Below are 10,984 nucleotides of genomic sequence, written 5' to 3'. Positions count from 1 at the left end.
TAAAATTAAAAAATTCTCAGCCTGGGCCAGAGAGCTCGAAGATGCTGCAACGGTGTGAAAAACGGTCATATGTCACTTTTTTCAGTGCTATTGTAATTTCGAATGGTCACTAAATGAACTGTTGTAAGTCAAGGATTACCTCTAAAGGTAGTCCTTGATGTATGACTTAGTGACTGCAAAGTTACAACAGACCTGAAAAAGCTGTTTACGAGCCTGGTTCGAAATTTGACATGCGCCCCTTCCTTCTGTGGTCACACGACTGCATTTGGGTGGGGGCTTGTCAACCAGCCCACATCTACAACAAAAGTCAAGAATTATTTATTTGGGCCAATGTACGTGCTTGCCTATCTTGCAAGCAGTAGAACGGTCCATGCTAAATTAAGAGTGAGAGAGAGAGAGAAATGATAAAGGTAGAGACAGCTAGAGAGAGAGAGAGAGAGAGACAAAGGCAGGGGTGGATGGATGGATGGATGGATGGATGGATGGATGGATGGATGGATGGATGGATGGATGGATGGACAGGCAATGGAAAGAGAGAGAGATCATAGGCAGAGATAGATAGATAGATAGATAGATAGATAGATAGATAGATAGATAGATAGATAGATAGATAGATAGATAGATAGATAGATAGAGATAGATAGATAGATAGATAGATAGATAGATAGATAGATAGATAGATAGATAGATAGATAGATAGAATAGATAGATAGACAGACAGACAGACAGACAGACAGACAGACAGACAGACAGATGTGTGGATGGACCAATAGATGAGAGAGAGAGAGAGAGAGAGAGAGAGAGAGAGAGAGAGAGAGAGAAATAAACGATAAAGGTAGAGATAGCTAGAGAAAGAGAAACAGACAGACAGCAAGAGGCAGGGATGGATGGATGGATGGATGGATGGATGGATGGATGGATGGATGGATGGATGGATAAACAGACAGACAGAGAGATAGATAGACAGACAGACAGACAGACAGACAGACAGACAGACAGATAGATAGATAGATAGATAGACAGATATGCATGGATGCATGGATGGACCAATAGATAGATATGAGAGAGAGAGAGAGAGAGAGAGAGAGAGAGAGAGAGAGAGAGAGAGAGAGAGAGAGAGAGAGAGAGAGAGAGAGAGAGAGAGAGAGAGAGAGAGAGAGAGAGAGAGAGAGAGATTATGTTAATCACTTTGGTCTGATCAAAATTTCATCATATTTATGTGCTCTATACAAATGGATGGGCACGGATGGGCCAGTTTGGGCGCCCTCTTGACTTTTTTGACTCAACCCGGAGGATTCCCGGACTGCCTTGTGGAGATTCAACTTTCAGCAGATGCTGGCCAGCCTCCCCATCTTGGCTTTGCCTTGTTCTGATCTGCTCTGCTCGAAATGGGCCAGAGAGAGACGGAGGCGTCTTAAGAGCCGCTTTCTTTTCACAAGGTTAGGATGACTTGCAAATCGAGGCAAAACGGGGCTACAGTCCTGGGATATCACAACATTGCAAAAGGTCTGCTACGAACACATGTTTTTCGCCTTTTTTAAAGTTTAGCAATGTGGCCTCTTTCCCAAATCTTCCTGAGTTTAGTTTTGGAAACTTTTCCAGTTTTGAAATTGTCAAATTTTTTTCCTCTCCTCCTCCTCCTCTTTCTTCCTCTTCTTCCTCTTCTTCTTCTTCTTCTTCTTTTTCTTCTTCTTCTTCTTCTTCTTCTTCTTCTTCTTCTTCTTCTTCTTCTTCTTCTTCTTCTTCTTCTTCTTCTTCTTCTTCTTCTTCTCCTCCTCCTCCTCCTCCTCCTCCTCCTTCCTCCTCCTCCTCTTCTTCTTCTTCTTCTTCTTCTTCTTCTTCTTCTTCTTCTTCTTCTTCTTCTTCCTCTTCTTCCTCTTCTTCCTCTACTTCTTCTTCTTCTTCTTCTTCTTCTTCTTCTTCTTCTTCTTCTTCTTCTTCTTCTTCTTTTTTTTTCTTCTTCTTCTTCTTCTTCTTCTTCTTCTTCTTCTTCTTCTTCTTCTCCTCCTCCTCCTCCTCCTCCTCCTCATTCTACTCCCCCTCCTCCTTCTTCTCCTCCTCCTCCTCTTCCTCCTTCCCTTCTTCTTCTTCTTCTTCTTCTTCTTCTTCTTCTTCTTCTTCTTCTTCTTCTTCTTCTTCTTCTTCTCCTCCTCCTCCTCCTCCTCCTCCTCCTCCTCCTCCTCTTCCTCCTCCTTCTGCTTCTTCTGTTTCCCCTCCCCCTCCTCCCCTCCTCTTCTTCCTTCCCCTCCTCTTCCTCTTCCTCCTCCTTTTTTTTTAAAAAAAAACTTCGTTTGGTAAATTGCTCCAAAACTCATTGAGGAAAAGGAAAAATGAATAAATAAATTACATAAATGACTACGTAACTTAGGAGCTCTCCGGCAGAGTACACATCCTCAAACGTTCGCTTCAAAATTCTACGTTAAGCCTCAGTCCATTTATTTTTGTGATATTTTTTTTAAAAAAAATTAGTATTCTTTAGCTTTGCTCGCAACCTGATACAAATGGAATGCTAATTATTTTTCCACATGGAATTTAATGAAGTGCCAGGGTGTCTGGCTGGGTCCTTTTGCATAGCCAGAATAATTCTGTTAGGACGATGCAGGAAAAATTGTTGCAACTATAATTGGGAGTGTCTGAGCGGCAATGTTTTAGCTCCGTCTGCTGCTGCCTATTCTGGATTTATTTATAAGTGCACAGATACGCAATCAGACATCTCATAACTGAGACCGCATTAAACTGGAATTATCGCGTGATTCCTTCGGATCGCCCAGATTCTGTTCGTGGCTTATAGCTGGAAACAAGCGGAAGCTTTTTTGACTTCCGCATAAAGATCCTTGTAAGAAACAGGTGAAGCAGTAGAATAATATAGGTATGGCTTGAATTACAACCGCTCGTTTAATGACGGTTCGAAGATATAAATGCCACTGGGGAAAAAATTGATTTATGACCACGGTTCACACTTGCGACTCTTGCAGCATCCCTAACAACCCTGCCACCAAGTTAGCAACTGCCACGATTCCCTTTAAAAAGGGTGGCAAGCAAGGTTGTGTAAAACAGGGCAATGGTCCCTTAACCATTGTCTTGCTTAGCAACGGTCGTTTTGGGCTAAACTGTGGTCGTACCCCAAGGACTAACTATAGTCCAGAGACAAAGGGAAGCATGAGAAAGTTACTCAAAATAATTCACCTGGAGTTATTCAGAATAAAGCTGGAAGGGACCTTGGAGGTCTTCTAGTCCAGCCCCTATTATATTGTACCCCCCTCAGTAACCGACTGTTCTGTTTCTTCCAGGCGTCCTGCTTATTTATCTTTCTTTTCTCATCCCATCGCATCCTGTTTGAGCGGGCAGGAATGTGTTCCCTTTAACCCTGTTTATTTAATACAAGATGAAACCTGTCTGAAGTGAGATTTAGTCCAAGCAAAGCTTTGCCTCTCCATCTTTCTCGCCGTCAAAGCAGTGTAAACCTTGTCATCATCTGTACAAATTCCCTTTTCAAAACCAAATAAACTTTCATTTATCTGCAATGCGAGAAAAACCACATTCAGGCCTCACGTTTTTTTTCTGCACCTCGCTGGAAAATAACCGAGGCAAAATGGCTGTTGGTACGGCCGGCAGTTTTTCCATATTTATGTTTGCCAGAGATTTTTCCACTTCAGATTTTATTTAGGGGTGAAGAAAAATGTATTCTTAATGTTCTCTCTTCCCTCCTCCCTCGGTAGCATTTTTAGACCCTGAAATAAACAAGGGGAAACCACAACGAATGTGAATTTGCAAGTGTGTACTAAAATTTAGAATAGAATAGAATAGAATAGAATAGAATAGAATAGAATAGAATAGAATAGAATAGAATAGAATAGAATAGAATAGAATAGAATAGAATAGAATAGAATAGAATAGAATAGAATAGAATAGAATAGAATAGAATAGAATATAGGAAATAGAATAGAACAGAACAGAATAGAGAGTTGGAAGGGACCTTGGAGGTCATCTAGTCGAACTCCCTGCTCAGGCAGGAAACCCTATACCATTTCAGACAGATGGCTGTCCAGTCTCTTCTTAAAAACTTCCAGTATTGGAGCATTCACCGCTTCTGGAGTCAGGTTGTTCCACTGGTTAATTTTTCTCACTGTCAGGAAGTTTCTCCTTAGTTCTAGGTTGCTTCTCTCCTTGACTAGTTTCCATCCGTTGCTTCTTGTCCTGCCTTTGGGTGCTTTGGAGAATAGCTTGACCCCCTTTTCTTTGGGGCAGCCCCTCAGGTATTGAAAGATTGCTATCATGTTCCCCCCTCGTCCTTCTCTTCATTAAACTAGACATTCCCAATTCCAGCAACTTTGTAAGTTTTAGCCTCCAGTCCCCTGATCCTCTTTGTTGCTCTTCTCTGCCCTCTTTCCAGAGTTTCAACATCTTTTTTACATCGTGGTGACCAAAACTGGATGCAGGATTCCAAGTATGGCCTTACCAGTGCAGTATAAAGCAGTATTAACACATCATATGATCTTGATTCTATCCCTGTGTTAATGCAACCTAGCACTGTGTTGGCTTTTTTGGCAGCTGCAGCACACGGCTGGTTCATATTTAAGGGATTGTCCACTAGGACTCCACAGAGTGCAGAGAAGAGCAATAAAGATCATCAGGGGACTGGAGGCTAAAACATATAAGGAACGGCTGCTGGAATTGGGGATGTCTAGTTTAATGAAGAGAATGACCAGGGAGTGACATGATAGCCATGTTCCGATATGTCAGGGGCTGCCCCAGAGAAGAGGGAGTCAAGCCATTCTCCAAAGCACCTGAAGGCAGGACAAGAAGCAATGGATGGAAACTAGTCAAGGAGAGAAGCAACCTAGAACTAAGGAGAAACTTCCTGACAGTTAGAACAACTAACCAGTGGTGAATGCTCCAACACTGGAAGTTTTTAAGAAGAGACTGGCCAGCCACTTGTCTGAAATGTTATAGGGTTTCCTGCCTGAGCAGGGGGTTGGACTAGATGACCTCTAAGGTACCTTCCAACTTCTTCTTCTTCTTCTTCTTCTTCTTCTTCTTCTTCTTCTTCTTCTTCTTCTTCTTATTATTATTATTATTATTATTATTATTATTATTATTATTATTATTATTATTATTATTATTATTATTATTATTATTATCCCTCTCACAGTTACTACTATACTGAGCAAGATAGCACCTATACTGTACTTATGCATTTGGTTTTTCTTGCCTAAATGTAGAACTTTACTTTGCTGATCTTTTTTTTGAAAAAAGATACCTATACTTTTCATAAAGCAGACAATGCTGTTGGTTTTCGTGTTGCAAAAAGCTTCATGCGCACATTTCTGCAAACCATTCGTTTAATGACTGCTCGAAATTACAACAGCGCTAAAAAACTGTGACTTATCCCCATTTTTCACATGTACAACCATTCAGCATCTCTACAGTCGCCTGATCAAAATTCAGACCCTTGGCAACTGCATGTATTTATGACAATTGCAGTGTCCCAGGGTCATGTGAGCCAGATTTGCTGAACAGCTGTGCTCCTGACTTCACAACTGCAGTGATTCACTGAACAGCTGTGGCCAGAAAGGTCATAAAATGGAGTGCAACTCATTTAACCCCTGTCTCGCTTAGCAATGGAAATTTTGGGGTCAATTGTGGTCATAAGTCAAGGACTACCCTGTATAATACCTTGTATAGGTAGGCCAGGGGTAGGCAACCTCGGCTCTTTTATGACTCATGGACTTCAACTCCCAGAATTCCTGAGTCAGCTGACTCAGGAATTCTGGGAGTTGAAGTCCATGAGTCATAAAAGAGCCGAGGTTGCCTACTCCTGAGGTAGGCCTTGACTAATGACCACAAGGAGGGATGAGGGAATAGAAGGGCAATTCATCAAATTTGCACATGACACTAAGCTGGCAAGAGTAGCCAACACCCCAGAAGACAAACTCAGGATCCAAAAGGAGCTTGAAGGACTTGAACAATGGGCCCTATCCAACAAAATGTGTTTTAATTTGGAACATTTAGACGGGAAAAACCAAAGGCACAAGTACAGACTGGGCAAAACCTGGCTCAAAAACAATAACTGTGAGAGGGACCTTGGAGTCCTAGTGGACGAACACTTGACTGCAAGCCAGCCATGTGCAGCAGCAGCCAGAAAAGCTAATACAATCCTTGTGTTGAAAGAAAAAGTCTTCATCAGGGTCCAGTCCAAGCCGGGAATAAACAAAATGGAGACTGCTTTAGAAAAAAGGTTGTAGTTTATTGAAGAGCAGAGCCAGACAGATTTTTTTTTAATTCCATTTATATCCTGCCCTTCTCCGAAGACTCAGGGCGGCTTACAAGCTTAGCAGTAGCCTTCATTCTATGTATATGCCTGCTTATTAGGGCTTTCACACACACCCCCAAGTGGCATTATTACAAAGTCAGCTTAATTGCCCCCAACAATCTGGGTCCTCATTTTACCTACCTCGGAAGGATGGAAGGCTGAGTCAACCTTGAGCCTGGTGGGATGCGAACCTGCACTAATTGCAGGCAGCTGGTGTTACTTAAGGAGGCATTAGCCCACTGCTCCACCAAGGCTCTGGGAAAGTTGACCACATGTAGCTGGGAGTGCTGGATATTTATACCTTCTGGGGCTTTTGAGGTCATTTCCTGTTCCTGTTTGAGGCTTTGTATTCCCTGTGTCATGCACTTTGACCTGAGTCTCAGTGTGCCCTTTTGGTATTCTGATGGTGGGTTAATCCTATTATGTTCCAATGTTAGGGGTCTTTGTCTTCCTAATCTCATCAGCTTCTAGCATCCTGGCTCTAACCTTCCTGAATGGATTATTACATCTGCCTTTCTAAAAGCTGGTTTCTGCTGAGTTTTCTGGCTGGGGGTGGGAGACGTTTCTGCCTTTTTAAAGATCTTCTCCATTATTCCTTTGGAGAAATATATTCTGCCTTTTTTAATATTCCCCAAAATATTTCTTTCTCTGGATTCTTCCCACACTTGGTTGTATAAACAGAAGCATAGAATCAAAATCATGTGAAGTAGTAGTACCGCTTTATAAAGCCTTAGTAAGGCCACACCTGGAATACTGCACCCAGTTTTGGTCATCAAATTGCAAAAAGATATTGAGACTTTGGAAAAAGTGCGGAGAAGTGCAACTAAGATGATTAAAGGCCCGGAGACAAAAACATATGAAGAACGGTTGCAGGAATTGGGTATGGCCAGTCTAGAGAAAAGAAGGAGTAGGGGAGACATGATAGCAGTTATTCTGGTATTTCAGGGGCTGCCAGAAAGAAGAGGGGGGGTCAACTTATTATCCAAAGCATCAGAAGTCGAGACAAGAAACAATGGATGGAAACTAACCAGAGAGAGAAGCAACCTGGAATTAAGGAGAAATGTTCTGACAGTGGGAACAATTAACCAGTGGAACAGCTTGCTGTCAGAAGTTGTGGGTGCTCCATCACTGGAGGCTTTTAAGAAGAGACTATACAACCATCTGCCTGAAATGGGTATAGGGTCTCCTGCTTGAGCAGGGGGTTGGACTAGAAGACCTCCAAGGTCCCTTCCAGCTCTATTCTGTGTTCTGTACCAGCCTGCTACCAGCCCTGCAGAAAAGGCAGGGACAACCCCTTTACAAACGGCAAGAGGCTGGAATTAAGCCTGCCAATTGTATTAACATAAAACAGCAAAACAAGACACCAACCATGAAACAGGAGCTATGAAACAGGAACTAATCAAGCGGTTGCCTTCAGCAAACCAGCCCTCCCACGCATTCCCCTTTTATACAGTTCAGGGCGTGGCTTCTCTCTGCCTCCTTCCGAGGTGCCCCATTGCCTTCCTCTGTTTAGTCCTGATTGACTGCCTCCTGCGTCGGGCGTCCTTGAACAGGGCCAGCTGTGGGTCATCTTCATTCACGCTGTCAGGCTCACACAGCTGGGTCTCTGTTGTGACTAGGTGGGAGGGGCCTGGCTGAGGGCTCTCATCAGCAAGATCTTCAACCCCCTCAGCAAGCTCTTCAACACCCCCCTCCTCCTGTGAGTCGTCCGACCCAACTGCCAAACCCACAGGCTGACCCTGAATCACAACATTCTGATTGAAGGTCTCCTGCTTGAGCTGGGGGCTGGACTAGAAGACCTCCAGGGTCCCTTCCAGTTCTATTCTGATTGAAGGTCTCTGCGTATATTCAGCTTTGCTTTCAGGACACATTTTTCCCTCCAAAATTCCAGAGTCCAACTTGAGAAAGAATAAGCCCCTTTTCCAGGAAAAAGAAAAAGAAAATAAGGAGATCTGGGAGAGATTCCCAAGTTTTCAAACCCATCTCCTTTGCCGTCACTCATCCCTATTGGGACCGGTCGAAAGAAGCAGTGGGAAACTCCAGCGCAGAAGAAGAAGAAGGACGGGAAAATTTATATGGCCCGCTCCTTGTTGTACATTATGTCCCCGGCACGTTTGTGCTCATGTTCCACAACTCAACCCTTGATTTGTTTACCTGGAAGCCGAGTTTAAGCAATGTGAAAGTTCCTCTGTTCTTCTCTGCCTTTCCAAATCGAATTTGTTTTTGCAAATTCGCACCCACCCAACCCGCTTGTTCTCACAACCCCTTGCTATCATCCCCCTGCCCTGAAACAGTTGCAATCCATTTTTATTTTTATTTTTCCTGTCAGTCCCAATTAATTTCTCTTCTCCTGCCTCTCCCCAGGGCTGCAATCAATTCCTTTTTCTCTTTCCCCAAACAGATGTTCACAAGTGACACTAAGCTGGGGGGGGGGGAAACACACGCATTGCCCTCATTCTCTTACGCTTGCATCACAGTTTGTGTGATTCAGTGTATTCCTGGCATCTGTTGTTGTGGCTGTTTTTTTAAAACTAGGATCTACGCCAGGGGTCTCCCAACGTGGCCGCTTTAAGACGTGTGGACTCCAACTCCCAGAATTCCCCAGCCAGCGTGCTGGCTGGGGAATTCTGGGAGTTGAAGTCCACACATCTTAAAGTGGCCACATTGGGAGACCCCTGATCTACACTGTGAATCAGCCAGCTGGGTGCAAGTTAGTCCTCGACTTACGAGCGTTTGTCGAGCGATGGTTTGATGTTCCGAGGCCCTGAAAAAAAGTGACTTTATGACCTTTTTTTCACCCTTACAACCGCTGCAGCATCCCCGGGGGTCCCGTGTTCAAAATTCAGAGGCTCGGCAACCGACTCATATTTAAGACAGTCACAGTGTCCCGGGGTATGTGTGTGTGTATGTGTGTGTATGTGTGTGTCGCGTGATCCCCATTTTGCAACCTTCTAACAAGCAAAGTCGAGGAGGGAAGCCAGATTCACTTAAGAACCGCGTGACTAACTTAACCACTGCAGGGATTCACTTAACAACTTTGATAAGAATGGTCGTAAAGCGGGGCAAAGCTCACTTCACTGCCTTGCTTGGCAACAGAAATTGGGGGCTCCATTGTGGTTGCAAATCAAGGACTGCCTGTAGCTTTTGTGTGTGTGTGGGGGGGAAAAATCTGCCGTAACTTCTCATGGTTGCTAAACGATCGGTCGTTAAGCGAGGACTGTCTATAAATTCACCTCTTTCTGGATTGCTCCCCTAAACCAAATATAGATGTGCAAATCGATCAGAGTAGAGCTGGAAGGGACCTCGGAGGTCTTCTAGTCCAACCCCCTGCTCAAGCTGGAGACCCTATAAAGGTAGTCCTCGACTTACGGCCGCAATGGAGCCCATAATTTCTGTTGCTAAGCAAAACATTGGTGAAGTGAATGTTGAGTCATTTTACTACCTTTCAGGCTACCGTTGTTAAGTGAATCACTGCAGCTGTTCAATTAATGACTCGGTTGTTCAGTGAATCTGGCTTCCCTATGGACTTGGCTTGTCAGAAGGGGATCTCATGACCTCGGGACACTGCAACCGTCATAAATACGAGTCAGTTGCCAAAGCATCTGAATTTTGATCCTGGGGATGCAGCAATGGTTGTAAGTGTGAAAAACATACACTTTTTTCAGTGCCGTTGTAACTTTAAATGGTCTCTAAACAAGCTGTTGTAAGTCGAGGACTACCTGTACCATCTCAGACAAGTGACTGTCTAGCCTCTTCTTAAAAACCTCCAGTGATGGAGCCCCCACGATTTCTGGTGGCAAGCTGTTCCGCTGGTGAATTGTCCTCGCTGGTGGGAAGTTTCTCCTTAATTCAAGGTTGCTTCTTTCTTTGATTAGTTTAATCAATCAATCATTCAATCAGAATGGAGCTGGAAGGGACCTTGGAGGTCTTCTAGTCCAGCCCCCTGCTCAAGCAGGAGAACCCATACCATCTCAGACAAGTGAATATCCAGTCTCTTCTTAAAAACCTCTGGTGATGGAGCACCCACAACCTCTGGTGTCAAGCTGTTCCACTGGTTAATTCTCCTCGCTGTCAGGAAGTTTCTCCTTAATCCCAGGCTGCTTCTCTCCTTCATCGGTTTGCAGCAAGTTCTCAGGTTGTGTCCCTTCGTTCAACGACTGCTTGAAATCACGAGAGTGCTGACTGGCGGTTATGGCTGGTCCTTGAGGCTCTGGCTGCTGCAATGCCACAATCGTGTGATCAAAATCCGGGCCCTTGGGGACTGGCCGGCATTTACAACAGGTTGCAGAGTGCAAGGGTCACCTTCTCCTGCCCTACCTGGACTTCCTCTGCCTCAATTCCTCTCAATTGTCCTTTTAGCTGCTCTAAAGTTGACCACCCACGCCTGTAGCCCCCTCCTCCAGCAGCTGAACACTACTATCTCCATCCTCCAGTTGCTAACCCCGGTTCAAGGCAGGCTGCTCACAGCAGGAGAAGCATAAAGGTCCTCGCTTAATGACAGCAACCTGGATAGCTGGATCTGCAGCCCCTGAGATATTGGAAGACTGCTATCATGTCACTTCTTTTCATTAAACTACTAGACATTACGGCCACAACTTCTGGAAGCAAGTTGTTCTACCAATTAATTCTTCTGTCAGGAAGTTTCTCCTTAGTTCCAGGTTGCTTCTCTCC

This window comes from Vipera berus, assembly GCF_964194415.1.
Source record: "Vipera berus genome assembly, chromosome: 3".
Taxonomy (NCBI): Eukaryota; Metazoa; Chordata; class Lepidosauria; order Squamata; family Viperidae; genus Vipera; species Vipera berus.
This window is presented reverse-complemented; position numbering follows the sequence as displayed.